Raw genomic sequence first — 19,326 nt, 5'->3', positions numbered from 1 at the left:
TACATAGAGCCCAAGTTTGGCCCTCATTTCCTATCCTCTCATCTACTTGCAAAATATATTAAAATCCTTGAGCACAAAGCACGGTTCTAATATTTTCGCACCAAAATTATTTAAAGCAGCCAAAAATAATATCCTATAAGCTCTCAAGCATTTGGCATAAACAATAGTAAAAGTACCATGAAAGGTATTATTCTCTAACACTCTCACAGTAATAAATTGTTCATGATCAACAACAATAGAAATACCTTAACCTGACTTCCAAAATAAGATAATTTTAACATTAGAAACATGAGTATAATAGTTCTCAAAATTAAGTCTCCTATCAATACTATCCTCTAACACATCATGCAATATAGGTTCAGCAATAGCAATAAAATCCAAACAATTCATTTTAGCTAATTTCATTGGGGAAAATTTCTTTAAGTACCCCTAATTGTTAGGAAATTGGCATACTCACCTCTACTGTTTAGAAATTGACTTAAGGTACCTCCAAGTTTTCTGACAATTGACTAAACCCTCCACATCGTTAGCGTCCATTAATAAAAATAGGGAAAAGACTATTTTACCCATCAAATCTTCTTTTAATTTTCAAAATGAAACATTTCAATAAATCTGCTGCATTAGCCTATTCGGAAATGGTAGTTGCGGCTATTGACTTTTCTCTTTCTTTGATTTAGATTACTCTTCCTCCTTTTCGGTTTCTAGGGTTGCACCCACCTTGATTTCTTCCCTTGCTTTCTTCTCCACCTCTTGCAGCTCCTTACCACTCCTCAAGGTAATGGCCTGCACCTGCTCTCTTGGATTTGCCTCGGTGTTGCTGGGTAAAGTAACTGGTACTCTAGCCGATATCATCTATGCCAACTGCCCCACTTAATTCTCCAAGCTCTTGATTGATGCTTCTTGGTTCTGAAATCTCATTTCTGCACTAGCTATGAACTTGATCATCAGTTCCTCTAGATTGGATTTCTTCTCCGACTGATTGAAATTTTGGGGAAAGGGTTTCACTGCATTTTGATTTTGCCAAGACAGATTCGGGTGACTCCATCCGAGCTTAAAACCACGAGGGTATTGATTGCCTTGCTGCCTTTGCAAGTTACCAACATAATCTACCTGCTCAGTGGATTGCATGAACTGATTCTCGACTTGACATTCAGTGCTGATGTGACCTCCCCCACACCATTCACAGGCTATGGTCTGAACATGCATGGCTGCCAACTGCATTTCATCTATTTTCTTGCTGAGGGCACCGATTTGTGCAGACAATGTTGTATAGGTGTCTACATTATTAAGTCTGGATTGTCTCCTAACTTGGGTTCTCTCGAAATTCCATTGGTAGTTGTTCGCAGCCATTTCCTCAATGAGTGCATGGGCAACTTCAAGGGTCTTGTTATTGATGGATCCCCTAGTTGCAGCATCCATAATGGTCTTATTGGCTTCGGTCAACCCATTATAAAATGTTTGAACTTGCAGCCATACGGGAAGTCCATGATGAGGGACCTTCCTTAGTAATTCTTTGCAACGCTCCCATGACTAATACAATGACTCTCCGTCCTACTGAAAGACGGTGGTGATATCATTTCTCATCTTTGCTATCTTGGACGGAGGGAAATACTTGGATAGGAAACAACTGGCCATTTCATCCCAAGTAGAGATCGATCCAGCTAGGAGAGAGTTCAGCCACGTCTTAGCCTTGTCCTTCAATGAGAACGGAAACAATCTGAGCCTCACTGCATCATCACTAACCTCGTTGTGCTTGAATGTGTCACATATTTCCAAGAAGTTGGTTATGTGAGTGTTCGGATCTTCATGAGATAAGCTGCAGAACTGAACTGTATTCTGTATCATCTGAATGATAGCTGGTTTGATTTCAAAATTGTTGGCAGCTATTGCTGGTCTAACAATGCTCGAGGCTGCCCCGATAAGGGTTGGTTTGGCATAATCCATCATGGTCCTTTGTTCGGCCATCTCTGCACTTTTAGCTCTCCCTTGCTTAGAAGCTCTAAGGTGGCGACGGAGAGTTCTTTCAATCTCGGGATCGTAGGTGATGCTCTCCTTTTCACTTCTGCGTGTCATAAACTATACAAGTCATAGTCATAGAGAAACTAATACACAAATATCATAAACATAATGTACAGAATCAGATTAACAATGACAGATGGTTCCTAATATTGTTGTGATAAATCCCCGGCAACGGCGCCAAAAACTTGATGGGTATAGATTACACTAGCAAGTGCACTAGCCGATCAAGTAATACAATGATGAGTAGAGTATCGTTTCCACGAGGATTGATCCAACAATTACTAGTAATGAATCAGCCGTTTGTTATCTAATAAACCGAAATATTAAACAAATCAAAACCCTAATTCCTAATTAGCAAGCTACCCTAATCAGTTTCGGATCAAACCACCTTCATGCAATGAGAAGAAAAGCTGTATGTAAACACTAGAAGATTCGGTTCAGCAATTAAACCATTAAGTTATTCAACTGATGTGGAATTCAGTCATGGGTTGGCGAAACCCTAATGGTATGAGCAGTCTCTCTCGAGCATAACCCACCCTATCTATGGGTGACAATTCCTATATCTCTATCAAGAATTTAATCCGCATAGATGCATTAAGAATAAAGAATTCAAAGGGCATCAATTCAGATATGAATGAACACCAAACGAACCATGCAAATTATCTCTAAGATGCATTCAGTCCGTTTTCTTAATTAGATGATCTGATTACCTAAACTCTTTCTCAAACAATTCAAGCAATCCAGGAATTAAGAACAATTCGGCCAAGATTGTTTTATCAATTGAAAACCCTAATCAAGAAATCCCAAGAATGAATCCAATCAATCGAATAACATAAAAAATTTAATTTTAGGTCTGAATTAACATCCAACATGATTCGAATCATAGAAAGAAAGAAAGATTCAATAAAGAAAAGTCATTAAACCCTAATCGAACCTAGGTTACTGAAATCGCAGAACCAAAGAAGACAACCTATGATTGTTGCATCAATCTTCGATCTTTTTCTCTTCTTCAATTTGCTTTCAGGGGTTCGAACCCTAATTTCTTGTTTTTCTTTTCTTTTATACTCTTCTCTTCAGCCTCTCTTCTCTTCTCTAAAGGCAACCGCCTTTTTGGAGTCTCCCTAGGGCTGCGAATGGGCTGCAGTTGGGCCTTCCTCTTTGGTGGGCTGAACTGCTTCCCTTGGAGGGTTTCGACCAGGCCTTTCTTCTAGTTGTCTCCCATAGGATTTCAAATTGGGCTTTGCACTCTTTATGGGCCGAAGTGTTGCCCTTTTGTTTTTTAGATGGGTTTTTCTTCTATATGGGCCGAAATGCTTCCCTATTCGCCATATCAGCATGTCTTTATGCTATCTTCACCCTAAGCTATCCCAAACTCTTGATTTCCTGAAATCATTCTCAATTAGGGTAAAAATCATGAAAATCATCATCAAAACCATATATACAGTAGTAAAAAGGATGTATAGCATGCGCACACATCAAACTCCCCCACACTTAAGCTTTTGCTTGTCCTCAAGCAAAGATATTACCCATAAACTAATCATCCCCCAGATTATTTCCATCTATCAAATGACTTTTAGGATGAGAATGTGTTAAGTGATCGGAAATACTGCATAAGCACTCTGATGCATCCCCATGATTAGCCACTCTTACCACATACATAAGAACATGAGCTTCTTCATGCTCCAGCACTTAAGTCCGTTCAATATGTATAGCAGCTCCTTAACCGCCATAGTTAACCTTCATCTCGAGCTTGGTCTCGAATCTGTCAATGCACTTAATTGAATTTCCAACTATATTTTTGTCCCTTTGAACCTCATCCATCACCGAACTCTTTTTTTTTCTTTTCTTTGGTGCGAGTGCATTTTATGCTCCATTTCACACGGGTCACAGGCTAGAGGCAGATGACAGTACTCATATTCCAAGTTGCTAGTTTTACTCTTCAGCTTGGAATAGCGGAGTTGGGACTGAACTCATATCATAAACCGCTAGTTTTACTATTCAGTTCATGACAGCAGAGTCATTTGGACTTTGTCCCTTCTTCTTCTTCTCTTCTTTTCTTTTTGCAACTGTTGAAATTCATGCATTAACAGTTCAGATGTGCATTAATAGCTCGAATGATCATTAAGACATTAAGATTTCAACCAAGCACACTATACACATGAGTAGAATTAGTGCTGGTCATGATGTAAGTCTTATTTGGCTTCCTTAACCTCATGTATTGTGATAAAATTGGATAATTCACAGGAGTAAATTCTAGCACTTACAGTGATTTTCTTTACTCATCGTATTCTTTCTTGGAGTTCACCTTATAGACAGCAATAAATCAGGGGAATTCCAGTTTATTCGGCCTATCGATGCATGTAAGTATTGGGGTGATTGAAGTGCAGAACTACAGCCTAACTCCCCCACACTTATCATGAACATTGCCCTCAATGTTCATATAATTTGAAGATGAATTCAGCAATGAGGGCAGTGGGACTTCAAGCAATAAAAAGGGGTTTAGAAAACTTCCCTGAGGAGTGTGCTGAATTCTGAGTTGGCTCTTCCGTTTGGCCCTTCTAGCTATTGAGAATCAAAAGAAACTAGGAGGAGGAGAGAATGATACACTAGGTGTAATCAGCAATCTACGAAATTCGAATCCTAGAAAAGAAAAACTCAAATGATATGGAAAAAGGAAAAATAGAAAAACAAATAAAAATACGAACTACTTATCAACATTGGGTTGCCTCCCAATAAGCGCTTGTTTTCTGTCTGAAACTTGACAGTCTAGTGGCATCAACGATCATCTAGGTACACAGTTCATGGGGAAGGCAATGCTCCATCCGTTGCATATGGTTTGAGGCGCTGATCGTTGACCTGAAAACATCCACCAACCACATCATCAGTGACATCTATCATATAACATGAATCATCACTAGAAGACGCGTGTTTCCTAGCATCAAACATTTTAAAAGTTACTTCCTCATCTTGAATCCTAAGGCTGAGTTGTCCTTTCTGGACATCAACCATTGCCTTCCCCGTAGCTAGGAAAGGTCGCCCTAGGATAAGAGGGACATCAACGTCTTCTTGCCTATCTAACACAATGAAATCAACTGGAAAAATGAATTTGTCTACTTTAACAAGTACATCTTCTATGATTCCCCTAGGATGCTTTATGGACCTATCAGCTAACTGCAATGCAACTCTAGTGGGTTGGGGTTCAGCCAACCCTAATTTATTAAAAACCGAATATGGCATCAAATTTATACTAGCTCCTAAATCACACAATGCTTTGTTAATTTTCAAACTGCCTATAGTGCAAGGAATAGTGAAACTCCATGGATCTTTCAGTTTCTGGGGCAACTTGTTGAGGAGGATTGCCGAGCATTCTTCATTTAGTGCAACTGTAGCCACGTCTCCCAGTTTCCTTTTGTTTGCCAATATCTCCTTCAGGAACTTTGCAAAGTGTGGCATCTAGGCTAAAGCATCTGCAAGCGGAATGTTGATATGTAAACTCTTAAAAATTTCAAGAAACTTACCGAATTCCTTTTCCAATTTGTGTTGCTTTAGCCTATTCGGAAATGGTATTTACGGCTGTTTACTTTTCTCTTTCTTGGATTCAGATTACTCTTCCTCCTTCTTTTCGGTTTCTAGGGTTGCACCCACCTTGATTTCTTCCCTTGCTTTCTTCTCCACCTCTTGCAGCTCCTTACCACTCCTCAAGGTAATGGCCTGCACCTGCTCTCTTGGATTTGCCTCGGTGTTGCTAGGTAAAGTGCCTGGTACTCTAGCCGATATCATCTATGCCAACTGCCCCACTTGATTCTCCAAGTTCTTGATTGATGCTTCTTGGTTCTGAAATCTCGTTTCTGCACTTGCTATGAACTTGGTCATCAACTCCTCTAGATTGGATTTCTTCTCTGACTGATTGAATTTTTGGGGAAAGGGTTTCACCGCATTTGGATTTTGCCAAGACAGATTCGGGTGACTCCTCCATCCGGGGTTAAAAGCACGAGGGTACTGATTTCCTTGCTACCTTTACAAGTTACCAACATAATCTACCTGCTCGGGGGACTGCATGAACTGATTTCCGACATGACATTCAATGCTGATGTGACCTCCCCCACACCATTCACAGGCTACGGTCTGAACATGCATGGCTGACAACTGCATTTCATCTATTTTCTTGCTGAGGGCACCGATTTATGTAGACAGTGTTGTATAGGTGTCTACATTATGAAGTCCGGGCTGTCTCCTAACTTGGGTTCTGTCGGAATGCCATTGGTAATTGTTTGCAGCCATCTCCTCAATGAGTGCATGGGCAACTTCAAGGGTCTTGTTATTGATGGATCCCCTAGTTGCAGCATCCATAATGGTCTTATTGGCTTCGGTCAACCCATTATAAAATGTTTGAACTTGCAGCCATATGGGAAGTCCATGATGAGGGACCTTCCTTAGTAATTCTTTGCAACGCTCCCATTACTCATACAATGACTCTCCGTCCTGCTGAAAGAAGGTGGTGATATCATTCCTCATCTTTGCTGTCTTGCACGGAGGGAAATACTTGGATAGGAAACAACTGGCCATTTCATCCCAAGTAGAGATCGATCCAGCTAGGAGAGAGTTCAGCCACATGTTAGCCTTGTCCTTCAATGAGAACGGAAACAATCTAAGCCTCACCGCATCATCACTAACCCCGTTGTTCTTGAATGTGTTACATATTTCCAAGGAATTGGCGATGTGAGTGTTTGGATCTTAATGAGCCAAGCCGCAGAACTGAACTGTATTTTGTATCATCTGAATGATAGCTGGTTTGATTTCAAAATTGTTGGCAGCTATTGCTGGTCTAACAATGCTCGAGGCTGCCCCGATAAGGGTTGGTTTGGCATAATCCATCATGGTCCTTTGTTTGGCCATCTCTGCACTTTCCGCTCTCCTTTGCTTAGAAGCTCTAAGGCGGCGACGGAGAGTTCTTTCAATCTCGGGATCGTAGGTGATGCTCTCCTTTTCACTTCTGCGTGTCATAAACTATACAAGTCATAGTCATAGAGAAACTAATACACAAATATCATAAACATAATGTATAGAATCAGATTAACAAGGACAGATGGTTCCTTATATTGTTGTGATAAATCCCCGGCAACGGCGCCAAAAACTTGATGGGTATAGATTACACTAGCAAGTGCACTAGCCGATCAAGTAATACAATGATGAGTAGAGTATCGTTCCCACGAGGATTGATCAAACAATTACTAGTAATGAATCAGCCGTTTGTTATCTAATAAACCGAAATATTTAAACAAATCAAAACCCTAATTCCTAATTAGCAAGCTACCCTAATCAGTTTCGGATCAAACCACCTTCATGCAATGGGAAGAAAAGTTGTATGTAAACACTAGAAGATTCGGTTCAGCAATTAAACCATTAAGTTATTCAACTGATGTGTAATTCAGTCATGGGTTGGCAAAACCCTAATGGTATGAGCAGCCTCTCTCGAGCACAGCCCACCCTATCTATGGGTGACAATTCCTATATCTCTATCAAGAATTTAATCCCCATAGATGCATTAATAACAAAGAATTCGAAGGGCATCAATTCAGATATGAATGAACACCAAACGAACCATGCAAATTATCTCTAAGATGCATTCAATCCATTTTCTTGATTAGATGATCTGATTACCTAAACTCTTTCTCAAGCAATTCAAGCAATCCAAGAATTAAGAACAATTCGGCCAAGATTGTTTTATCAATTGAAAACCCTAATCAAGAAATCTCAAGAATGAATCCAATCAATCGAATGACATAAAAGATTTAATTTTAGGTCTGAATTAACGTCCAACATGATTCGAATCATAGAAAGAAAGAAAGATTCAATAAAGAAAAGCCATTAAACCCTAATTGAACCTAGTTTATTGAAATCGCAGAACTAAAGAAGAAGACAACCTATGATTGTTGCATCAATCTTCGATCTTCTCTTCTCCAATTCGCATTCAGCAGCCTTTTCTTCCTTCTTCAACACTTCTCTTCTTCAATTTGCTTTCAGGGGTTCGAACCCTAATTTCTTGTTTTTCTTTTCTTTTATACTCTTCTCTTCAGCCTCTCTTCTCTTTTCTAAAGGCAATCGCCTTTTTGGAGTCTCCCTAGGGTTGCGAATGGGCTGCAGTTGGGCCTTCCTCTTTGGTGGGCCGAACTGCTTCCCTTGGAGGGTTTTGACCAGGCCTTTCTTCTAGTTGTCTCCCATAGGATTTCGAATTGGGCTTTGCGCACTTTATGGGCCGAAGTGTTGCCCTTTTGTTTTTTAGATGGGTTTTTCTTCTATATGAGCCGAAATGCTTCCCTATTCGCCATATCAGCATGTTTTCATGCTATCTTCACCCTAAGCTGTCCCAAATCTTGATTTCCTAAATCCATTCTCAATTAGGGTAAAAATCATGAAAATCATCATCAAAACCATGTATACAATAGTAAAAAGGATGTGTAGCGTGCGCACACATTAATCAAGTTCCATCCCTCTCAACAGATAGATGGCGAGATGAAAATTTTCCCGGGAACTTCAAACTCTAGCCAAGATTATTTTTTTTAATAAAAATTTGCACGTTATTTCACAAAAAAGACATACTCAGAAGCATTTGCAAAGTTACGATCAAAGACATCATTGAGCAAGGATGTTAAGTTTTATTTTGAAATTTTGAAAAATAATTGGCAAAATTGACAACAAATGGGTAATATTGGGTTTTAAAATTTAGGAAAATTTCTTAAACTATCCCTAACAAATTCTACCCGGAGAGACAAAATACCGGTATCTGTAATCGATTGGACCGACCCAAGAAACAACAGAAGGCTAATTGAAGGGGCACCGTCTGAGCACCGTCTTCACTCATGGCGGATTTTGGGATTTCAGAAGATGGTTTAGCTTCAGTGCGTGTGGTTGGAGGTGCAATCAGAGTTGTGGTCGATGAGGTTGGAGTTCGGGACCATGAATCTTTCCTCCGAAGTTGCCTAGTCCTAAGGTTTCCAGGTGTTTTTGCCTCAAAGGAAGAGATTGGACGGTGGATTTCTCTCCGAAGGAGGAACATGTGTAATCCGGCTATGCGAAGGCTTGAGGGGAGTAAATGGCTTTTAATGTTTGCCTCCGAAGAAGAAGCTTGTGGTGCTCTCCACAACCGAGCCCAAACCTTCAACGGGATGCGGCTCACTCTATCTCGCTGGACTCCGGGAGGGTGTTTGGAAAGGCAGAAAGGAGACGCAATGGGTGGTTTCATTGCTGTAGATCCGAATAATCTAGCTTGGAAAAACCTCGAATCCCTCCGTCTTCTTGTTTGGAGAGGGGCGGTCTGCGACATTCCCAAGTATGTTGAGTTGGAAGTGGAAGGTACTAGGTATCTATTGAGGGTTGCCGTTGAAGACCAGGAGCCCCAGGTGGTTAGTCGATCCTTGGTTTTCAAAGAATGGGAGTTGAACCTAAGGTCGACTGCTCCGCCTTTGTTCAATAATCGGGACCTTCTAATTCCTGATTATGAGCAAAGAGAGTGGGGTGGGTTTCCTCTGGGACGTGATTTTGTTAGTTTTCCCATGAGAGCGCACCGCAAACGAAAGAAGAGAAGGAAGCCTCATCAACCTCTGGTGACAGGGGAAAGAGAAGAGATAGTGGAAGTGTTTTAGGGGCTGCCAGCGCCGGAGGATGATGTTGCAGGGGTCGATCTTCAGAGTCCGTTCGTGGCGGAAGGAAGGAAGGATGTTGCGATGCAGACTTTGACAGGCGCGATGATGGAGATAGTTTCAATGGAGGACCAGCTGCTGGAGAAACCAGAGTCATCGTTCTTCGTAGCCTGGTGGTCAGTGGGTGTTTCAAAATTTAAGAGATTCCCGCTCTTCGTAGGAGGGCGGGTAGGAGTGAATGTTTTTTCGAGTTAGGGCGCGGGTAGACGTCTATGTGTCAACCCTATTACATCCATTACCCAATTGAAAGCCAAGTTAATGTTCGGCTAGACGTGGTCGTTTCAATGGTAAAGTTCATGGTGCCTTACTCCCTGTACATAGTCGTCCCTCTCAATTCAGTTTGGCAAAGGTTGGAGGGAATTAAGAAGCCTCTGCAATCAGCGAATGACTTCTTTACTCACCATGAGTCTTCACCCAGGCTTAGGTTTAGCGGAGATGGGCCGCTTAGCCCTCCCTTGGAGAGAGGCAATTCCAACTTGGAGGAGGTTTTGGTACGGAAGGCTGGGATGGATTCGCAAGAGAAAGAAGGTTGTTTGGAGCAGGAAATCAGTGAAAGTCAAGTGGAGAAATTTTTAAATTTGGGGAAGTTTATGGGGGTAACCATCTCTACGAAGCAAGAGCCTTAGTTGCGAGATTAGATCAGTTCCTCTTTCGTCCGTGATGTAAAGGTTCATAATCCTTAGTTTGCAAGGAGCTTGGTGAAGGGATGAGAGATCCATCATACGGGTGGTCGAACCCTGTAGGAAGGTTGGGTGAAATTTCAAAAATTTCTCTTTCTTCCATCTGGGAATCGCATTCCCTATTTTAGAAAATTGCATTTTCAAGGATCAATCTCGAACCAAACCGGACCAGATCTAAAACCGAAATAAAGGAGAGGGATATTCCTGATATGGAGTAGCAGTAACTACCAATGAAGGTGTTCATGCCCAAGGAGAGAACCAAAAACTACTTCCACTGAAGATGACAGTGTGAGGTGAAGTAGGATCAGCAGGACGACTCTTCAGCAAGAACCGAATTCTTTAGCAAGAATAGGGTAGAGGGCTGGTGAGCACGACTTCGGATTACTTCTTCTACCAAGAAGCAATATCAAGAACAATTCTTGGTCACTCCCATAAGTGGAGATCGAAATGGGTAGGGGCTGCAAGAACAAGGAAGAACTCTACAAATTGTTGTGTCTTGTCTGGTGTGTTTTGCATGTCCGCCATGCTCTCTTATTTATAACCTTAAAGAGATAACCTCTTAATTTGATTAGGAGTTTCCTGATCCAAATCTTTATTTGGATATAAACTCTTTAAATGATAAGGTTAATCCCTTATTTTATCTGCAGTTTAAGATCAGCTTAATCCTAATTAAATTAGGAGTTTCCTGATCCAAAAATTTATTTGGATTTGGACTCTTTAAGTGGATAAGACTTATCCTCTTATCCTTATATGCTAATCCAAACCCAAATTTGCCCCTATTTAATTAATCTAATTAACCTATTTTTAAATTGGGCTTTAGGCCCATTAAGTTTATGTGTTCATTTAACCCGCTGCCTATTTGGCTCTCCTTGTATGGCGTGGGACCCAAACATTGATCTACACGTCAGCCACATGGGTTCAGCCCAGCCTTTGTTACAAAGCCTGGCCAAATTCACTGTAGGAGACAGTGAATCCCTGAGTCCATCACTATGGACTCTTAATGAGCCCAACATTTACACTAAATGGTCCTTGGGTCCAGCCACCTTATGAAAACCCAAGGACTATGGGCAGATGCAAGTTAACCCATCAGGTATTACCCTTAATGGTCTTACACTTAACCTCTCAGCCCATAATGATCAAACACTACCCGACAAGAGATGACCTCTCCCTCGGCTGCAAGGAACAGTGTTGTACTCTCTACTCACATGGATCCCGAGAATTAAAACCTTTTGCAAACATTTTGAAACCATAAAGGGGCTGATCCTGTCACTATGATCACCCACTCAGATGAATTCTCGGACTGTCCCAACATACCCAGGTTTTGACCCCCTCTAAGGATCTCACTGATTGGCATATCAAAGATAGCCCAATCCGACACCTAGTGCAGTACCATAATTGAGTCTAGGGGTCAGGTGTAACATTCTAGTTTTTCCCGTCTATTTCCGAGGTCCAGGGCAATATTAGAATTTCGGTCCGGTTCAGGGTTTCAAGAAAACCCACATTGCATGTACCTCAGGTTTCACCCTGCCAATTAAGACAAGCCACTCCAACCAAGTTGGTGGTACATCAATGTCAGCCTTGGCAAGATAAATCTCTCCAGGTCTATCCAACAACTGTAAAGATTCTAAACTAACACGAGTCTCATTAAGTGTCCAGATTAAGGGTATTACACAGAAACACACCACAGTGAAATGAATCAATTATGTATTTTATTCATTTACAATAAATGTGAAAAGGTACAACAATCCGATTGAAGCTAAGAGCATAATTGTCTAACACTCGGAGCCAAAGTCAGATTTAGAGACAGAAAGTTCCTAGTTAGACGTGTCTTTTACACCGTCAGTTTTGTCGGTCGGAAATAGGATATCTAAACTATTAAGGGATTGTTATGATCTACCGGTTGTTACCCCTCCTCCTCGAGGAGCCCGTTGCCTCAGGGGAAGGGGTAGAAGTGGTAGAGGAAGAAATAGCTTGGGCTGTTAATCGAGTGTTTGTATGCTCTTTTATTTTCCGGAGGTCTATTAGGCTTTGAGCTTTTAGGCTAGGCTGAGGATTTTGGTTTTAGATCTCCTCATTGATGCTTATTGTGTTGTTTTGTAGCCCTTGAGCTCTGGGCTCGAGTTGTAATAACGCGTGTGACATGACATCTAGTAGGATTAAAAAGGACACATGAGATAAATAGTGACGCCACCCGTGCCACATTAGTCTAAGAAGCTCACGAAAGGAAATCGCACACGTGTATTATTAGAATCCTCAGACAAGGGGAAAGCTCGTCTTTGAGATATCTCATAAGACACGTGGTGAAACTCTAGCAGTGTTCCCTAACAACTGAGACTAAATCCGAGATTCCCTTCTCTAATGGGAATTAAACACTTTTAACTCATTCCTTTCGGGACCTTGGGATCTCTTCCTATAAATAGGGGTCAAACTCATAATGGGATCATCATTCTATCATTTCACTCACCCTAGCCTTTAGCCTTCTTCCTACTCCCGACTTTCCTTTGTCCTTCAAGGGGACCCCGTACGTAGCCTTACCTCCCTACTCACACCCTACTCCATCTCCATTTGTTTTTCGTCACCACCAATTTGTTATGGACACGACACCCGGCAACACGCTGCGTCATAATCACAGGCAACAGCGCGCACAGCAGCGCGCCTAGCGGCATGCACCGCCCGACAATGGCACGCACCACATCGCAGTAGCATGCGCCTCACAGCAGCAGCAAGGAGAGACGCGCGAGCCAGCGGTAGAGCGGGGCCCACACGACAGCTCATTCGGGTGGGCCCACTCTTATCCGACCATAGGAGCCCAGCTCGCCAACGCCACCTGTACCTTTCCCTTATCCCCTATTTTTGTGTTCCCCTTAGAAGTAGGAGTTTGAGTTTCCCTTATCCCCTATTTTTGTGTTCCCCTTAGAAGTAGGAGTTTGAGTTTTGCTAGAAGTTTAAGTTACGATAAGAGAGGGACTACCTTAGCCGAATACAAGAAGGAAACCCTCTTGTAATCTCCTATTTAAGGAGCGGATTTTATTCAATAAAGGTATCGAATTTTCAGTCAAGAAGAGAGCAAGGAGAGTTAGGTGATCTCTTGAACTAATCACCCCTCAGTCTACCACCATAGGGTCGACTCGCAAAGGGAAGGCAAGGAGTTTTCCCAACAAACCGCCCAGTGACGAGATCCTACGCTCGGGCCCATAACATTTTGGTATCAGAGCAAAGCGTCATGGGCGACATGGAGCAGCTATCGTCCAAGGTTCACGAGCTGGAACACTGTCTCATGGAAAATCACGCGGAGGTAAGAGAAGTTAAAGAGGACGTCAGGGAACTTCGGCGTCTGCTGGAGTTATACTTCTCCACCAGGGAAGGAAGCCCTGAAGGGGCAGCCACTAACCACAACCGCCGCCCAGATCGGACAGAGGGCTCCGGTGAGCGACATAACGACACACCGACAGCAGCAATCATACCCAAATACAGTCGTCTGGAGTTCCCCTCATACAGCAGCAGCGGTGACCCGCTCGGATGGCTATACTGCAGTGAGCAATTCTTCCGCAATCAGCGCATGGAAGAGAAGGACAAGGTCAGCCTGGCAGCATTCCACTTGACCGATGAAGCACAGCTCTGGTTCTACCGAGTGGAGCAGGAAGAACCAGGCCTTAGTTGGGGCCAGTTCAAGTCGTATTGCCTCCTCCGGTTCGGGCCCCCATTAACGAGCAACCCTTTGGGGGAGCTCATTAACCTCAAGCAAACCGGGACCGTCGCGGAGTATCAGCGGCAGTTTCAGACCCTCCTCGCCGGAGCCTCTTCAGTTCGGCCAGACCAGCAGGTGGATATGTTCACAGCCGGCCTATTTGAACCCCTGAGAATTGATGTGGAGATGCAAAGCCCACCCAACTTGGTCACAACAATGAATCTAGCCCGAGCCTTCGAGCGCAAGCTGCAAATCAGCCGTGGGCCGTCCAGCATGGGGCGTCCCGCAAAGACTTGGGCGAACCCAAGGTCTACCACAGGAGGACCTTCGATGGCTGCCAACAGGGAACAACGCCCTTTCACCAGCAACACTACCCGATCTGCAACTAGCATGGGGAGCAGCACGACAGCACCTCCCATCGGGCGCTTATTCAGGGCCGAGATGGCGGAGCACCGAGCCAAGGGCCAATGCTTCAACTATGACGAGTTGTACTTAGCCGGCCACCATTGCAAGCGCTTATTCTGCCTTATGGTAGACGAACTGGAGGATGAAGAAGAGGAACAGGCAGCACTAGAACCCGAGATCTCCCTCCATGCCATCACTGGAGTCCAAAACTCCCAAACCATGCAGCTGCAGGCCCAGGTGGCAGGACAACAGGTACGGATTCTGGTTGACTCAGGGAGCACCCACAACTTCATCAGCAAGCAGGTTGCGCTCCATCTGAAGCTACCAATGGAAGACAAACCGCGGCTCCAGGTGGCTGTAGCAAATGGGGAGAGAGTTCACAGCCTAGGGATCTACCGAAGCGTCCAAATCCAGGTAGATTCTGAACCATTCCTCAGATATCTATTTGTACTGACCCTAGACGAGTTTGACATAGTGTTGGGAATTAAGTGGCACATCACCCTCGGCCCCATCCTATGGGATTTCAGCACCTTGACCATGACGTTTGACTTACATGGGAAACGGGTCACCTGGAAAGGGACCAAGATAAGAACAAGAAAACCATAGGTGCATACTCTCCATGGCGACGCCTTGCACACCATAGAGATGGAGAGGCTCTTGCCGATTTTTCAGACGTATTCTCAGAGCCTAAGGGCCTTCCACCTGGCCGGTCGTGTGACCATCGGATCCCCTTTATACCAGGGGTAGGACCTGTGGTCGTGAGGCCGTACCGCTACCCGCACCTATAGAAGGATGAGATAGAGAGGCAGTGCACAGAGATGCTGGAACAGGGAATCATACGCCCCAGCCGCTCTCCATTCTCTTCACCAGTCTTGTTGGTGCCAAAGCAAGACGACTCCTGGAGATTTTTTGTGGACTACAGGGAGCTCAACAGTAGAACCGTAAAGGACAAGTTCTCGATCCCGGTGGTAGACGAATTGCTAGACGAGCTCCACGGGTCTCAGTACTTTTCTAAGCTGGATCTCAGGTCAGGTTACTTCCAGGTCCGAATGGCCCCTAAAGATGTGGAGAAAACAGCCTTCCGAACGCATCACGACCACTTTGAATTCTTGATCATGCCTTTTGGTCTCGCCAATGCCCTATCTACATTCTAGGCCATGATGAACGGAGTATTTCGGCCCCACGTTTGTCACCTAAGGACAGTTCTGGAGCTGCTACGACAGCACAAGCTCTTCCTAAAACGAACCAAGTGCTCCTTCGGAGAACCGCAGGTCCTTTACCTAGGCCATATAGTCAGCAGGGAAGGAGTCTCGGTAGATAATTCCAAGATTCAAGCCATTCGGGAGTGGCCCAAGCCTCAAACCATTAGGGCTCTCCGCGGGTTCTTGGGGCTCACGGGATACTACCGCAAGTTTGTAAGGGACTATGGACTCCTGGCGACCCCATTAACCAAGATGTCGAAGAAGAATGCATTTCAATGGGATGAGGCAGCTAACACCGCCTTCACAAACCTAAGGGACGCACTCTCCACTACCCTCGTGCTGCAACTACCAAACTTTGACCAAGAATTTATAGTGGAGTGTGATGCGTCTGGCATAGGCATCGGCATAGTATTGCAACAGCAAGAGCACCCCATAGCCTTCTTCAGCCGCAAACTAGCAGATCGACACCTCAAGCTACCGGCCTACGAGCGCGAATTGATCGAGCTGGCCAAGGCCGTCCAGCACTGAAGGCCGTATTTGTGGGGCAGGCCCTTCGTTGTCAAGACAGATCACTACAGCCTCAAATACCTTCTAGAGCAGCGGCTTACTATTCCACCCCAACAGCACTGGGCAAGCAAACTGCTAGGGTTTCACTTCCGCGTAGACCACAAGGCGGCAGCCTCTAACCGGCCTGTTGATGCGCTGTCCAGGCGTGAAGAGAACGCGGCACACCTCTGCGCGGTCTCCCAGCCCCGCGTGACCCTACTGAAGGACCTAAGGAGCGTGTTGCCCCAATCACCAATGTGGAGGGACCTGGTGCAAGAATTGCAGTCTGGCACGACCAAACCAAACTGGACCATCCACGAGGGACTTGTGCTGTACAAAGGAAGGGTGTATCTTCCAACAGATTGCCCCTTGATTCCAGCTATCCTCGCCAGCATCAACAACGCCACCCAAGAAGGGGTTCAGAAGACGTTACACCGCGTCCGTGCAGACTTTCATTGGCATGGTATGCGAGGCTCGGTTAGGGATTTCATCCAGAACTGCTCCGTATGTCAGCAACAAAAGTGGGAGAACTTACACCCAGCAGGACTCCTGCAGCCCCTTTCACTCCCAACGCAGATCTGGGCTGATATCTCTATGGACTTCGTTGAAGGCTTGCCTAAAGTCGGTGGGAAATCCATCTTATTCGTAGTGGTGGACCGCTTCTCCAAATATGCTCATTTCATTCCATTGTCCCACCCCTACAGCGTAGTTTCTGTGGCCTACGCCTTCTTCACACACATCTTCCGCCTACATGGGCTGCCCGAGTCCATCGTCAGTGACAGGGATGCAGTCTTCACCAGCACCTTCTGGAAGGAGCTATTCAGATTACAGGGCACGACCCTAGCCTTTTCCTCCGCCTATCATCCACAGACGGACGGGCAAACGGAGGTTTTCAATCGCACCATAGAAATGTACCTCCGTTGCTTCATCGGGGACCAACCACGACGCTGGGTGGACTGCCTTCCTTGGGCCGAATACTGCTATAACACATCCTACCACTCGTCCCTTGGCATGACTCCCTTTTGCGTGGTGTATGGGCGAGACCCTCCTCGTCTTCTCTCCTACAAACCGGGTTCAACATGGTTGGAAGAAGTGGACCATAGCCTCCAAGACCGCAATGCCCTATTGGCTGAAGTCTCCTTACGGTTACAGCAAGCACAGGCATGCATGAAGATAGCCTACGATCAGCACCACCGCGAGGTCACCTTCTAGCCAGGACAGTTCGTTTGGCTAAAGCTCCAGCCCTACCGGCAGTTCTCCCTTAGGCGACGGGGCCCCCAAAAGCTGACCCCAAGGTTTTACGGGCCCTTCAAGGTTCTTCGACAGATCGGGAAGGTTGCCTATCAACTTGAACTGCCAGAGCACAGCAAAATCCATGACGTCTTCCATGAAGGTGGTGGATCACAACTGGGATAAGAGGGAGGTGGTGTTGGTAGATTTGGATGATTCCAAGGCCTAATCAAACAATTGGATTGGTTCCGAGCTCTGCAACATGGGTTGTGTGTATCAGAACACAACCCAGGTCGAAGTTTCTAGACAGTTCTACTAAAAGCACCCTTATACGGAAAAAGGGTATTATTGTCATTTTCTTAAAATATAATAGTCATCTGATGTGACATATGAACAGATTGAGATGGAATCCTAATGGAAGGAGGGGAATAGTTAGTCAATTGTTAGAAATAGTAGGGGTACTTTAAGACAATATACAAATAATAACGATAGAGTTTGTCAATTAACTAAACATTAGGGGTAGTTTAAGAAGTTTTCCTTCAAAAATTTTAGAAAGAATGATTGATCAGCCCATCTAAGAATTCTTTAACCCCACCGTAGGGGATGAATCCTGACCGTGGAATGACGCCAAATCCATGAGTAGGATGCAATTTATAGGGGGGGCTATTAATAGACTATGGGGGATTGTAATTCAGAATTGTACATTTCCCAAAATTTTATGCATCTCATGGTATATATGCACGGGGTTGTGAAAAAACAGGAGGCTAATGGCATTAGTCAATTAATTGTCAGAAAACTTAGAGGTACTTTTAAGACAACATATAAATAAGAAGGGTAGAGTTTGTCTATTACCTAAAAACTTAAAACTTAGGGATACTTTAACAAATTTGTTATACTGATTCATTAGAAAAGTGGAGATGAGTTACCTTCCAAGATATGAGATCATGTGAACCTCCTTGGTTGCTGTGAAACATAGTTCTTCTTGTTATACTTCCTCTTCCTCACCATTGTTTGAAAACCATCTTCATTCTACGTGGGTGATTAATCAACAACTTCATTTTTGTCAACAGTGAAGGAATCATGTTGCCAATCTGTGGTTGACTCCATTTTCCGGGCACCATGAAAACTCAGCCGTCTGTGCACTTACATGGTGATAAGACCATTCAGGCAATCATCTGCTGAGACATCAATCAAGATCGTCTCGTACACAAAACGGTTCTGGTTCTCGTTAATAGCAGACATCAATCTTCTCCTTATTACACTGGTCGTGCTCTGGGAAAAGAAACCTGTCTGACGAAATACCGTCGTCTTCTCAATCCTTTGGCTCTTTAGCTGCGCTACAGTTTTCTCTTGGGGCTCTGAAGCGCTACAACACCATCAGAAGGCTTCTTCTCCTACCCCTTGCGTTGCTTGCATTATGTCCCTTCTCATAAATTCGTAGCATCCCACGAAGCCAAACTTTTTCAAGAACTCGCTTTCTTCAGCAAACCTGGTGAGGATTGAAAGCTGTGACCCCCAGGTATTTCGTCGGCGAAATGGTCGTTCTAATCAGTCAGAACCTCTTTGATCAGTTGATGTGGAGGATGGCCATGAATGCTTTTTCCAACAAGGGAAAACTGAAGAGGAGCAAGAGATCATTGGATCTCTTGAGAAAATAGAATAGCTGGTTGATGGTTCACCCATTTTAAGGATGGGTTTTTTTCGGCGACAGAGATCTTCTCAGGTTGAATAGGAGAAATCGAAGAGGAAACTTTGAACTGAGAGGCAAACGAAGGCTTGGGATCTACTGGGAGTGGCAGCGCTCATCTCAAGGCAAACTTGCATATAATTAATTACACCATTCATTAAATAGTGGA

At 44.1% G+C, this 19,326-nt stretch overlaps 1 long non-coding RNA gene and 1 other non-coding gene across 3 annotated transcripts; one reads left to right on the top strand and one right to left on the bottom strand.

The window, feature by feature from the left end:
• Positions 1–346: 346 nt before the first annotated feature.
• Positions 347–19,326, bottom strand: LOC148789823 (uncharacterized). Of its 2 annotated transcripts, none has more exons than XR_016079312.1 (3): positions 18,397–19,326; positions 5,538–7,026; positions 347–4,875 (listed from the first exon to the last, which is right to left on the bottom strand). It is a non-coding gene; the product is annotated as an uncharacterized LOC148789823 (long non-coding RNA). The 2 variants fall into 2 exon arrangements; XR_016079311.1 differs by having other exon boundaries at positions 5,538–7,012.
• On the top strand, positions 6,431–6,537 carry LOC148789824 (small nucleolar RNA R71). Its single transcript, XR_016079939.1, has one exon. It is a non-coding gene; the product is annotated as a small nucleolar RNA R71 (small nucleolar RNA).

The sequence above is a fragment of the Nelumbo nucifera genome, chromosome 8 (assembly GCF_055504915.1).
Source record: "Nelumbo nucifera cultivar China Antique chromosome 8, China Antique-T2T, whole genome shotgun sequence".
Lineage (NCBI taxonomy): Eukaryota > Viridiplantae > Streptophyta > Magnoliopsida > Proteales > Nelumbonaceae > Nelumbo > Nelumbo nucifera.
The sequence above is the reverse complement of the archived record's forward strand: the minus strand, read 5'-3'. Positions and strand labels throughout refer to the sequence as shown.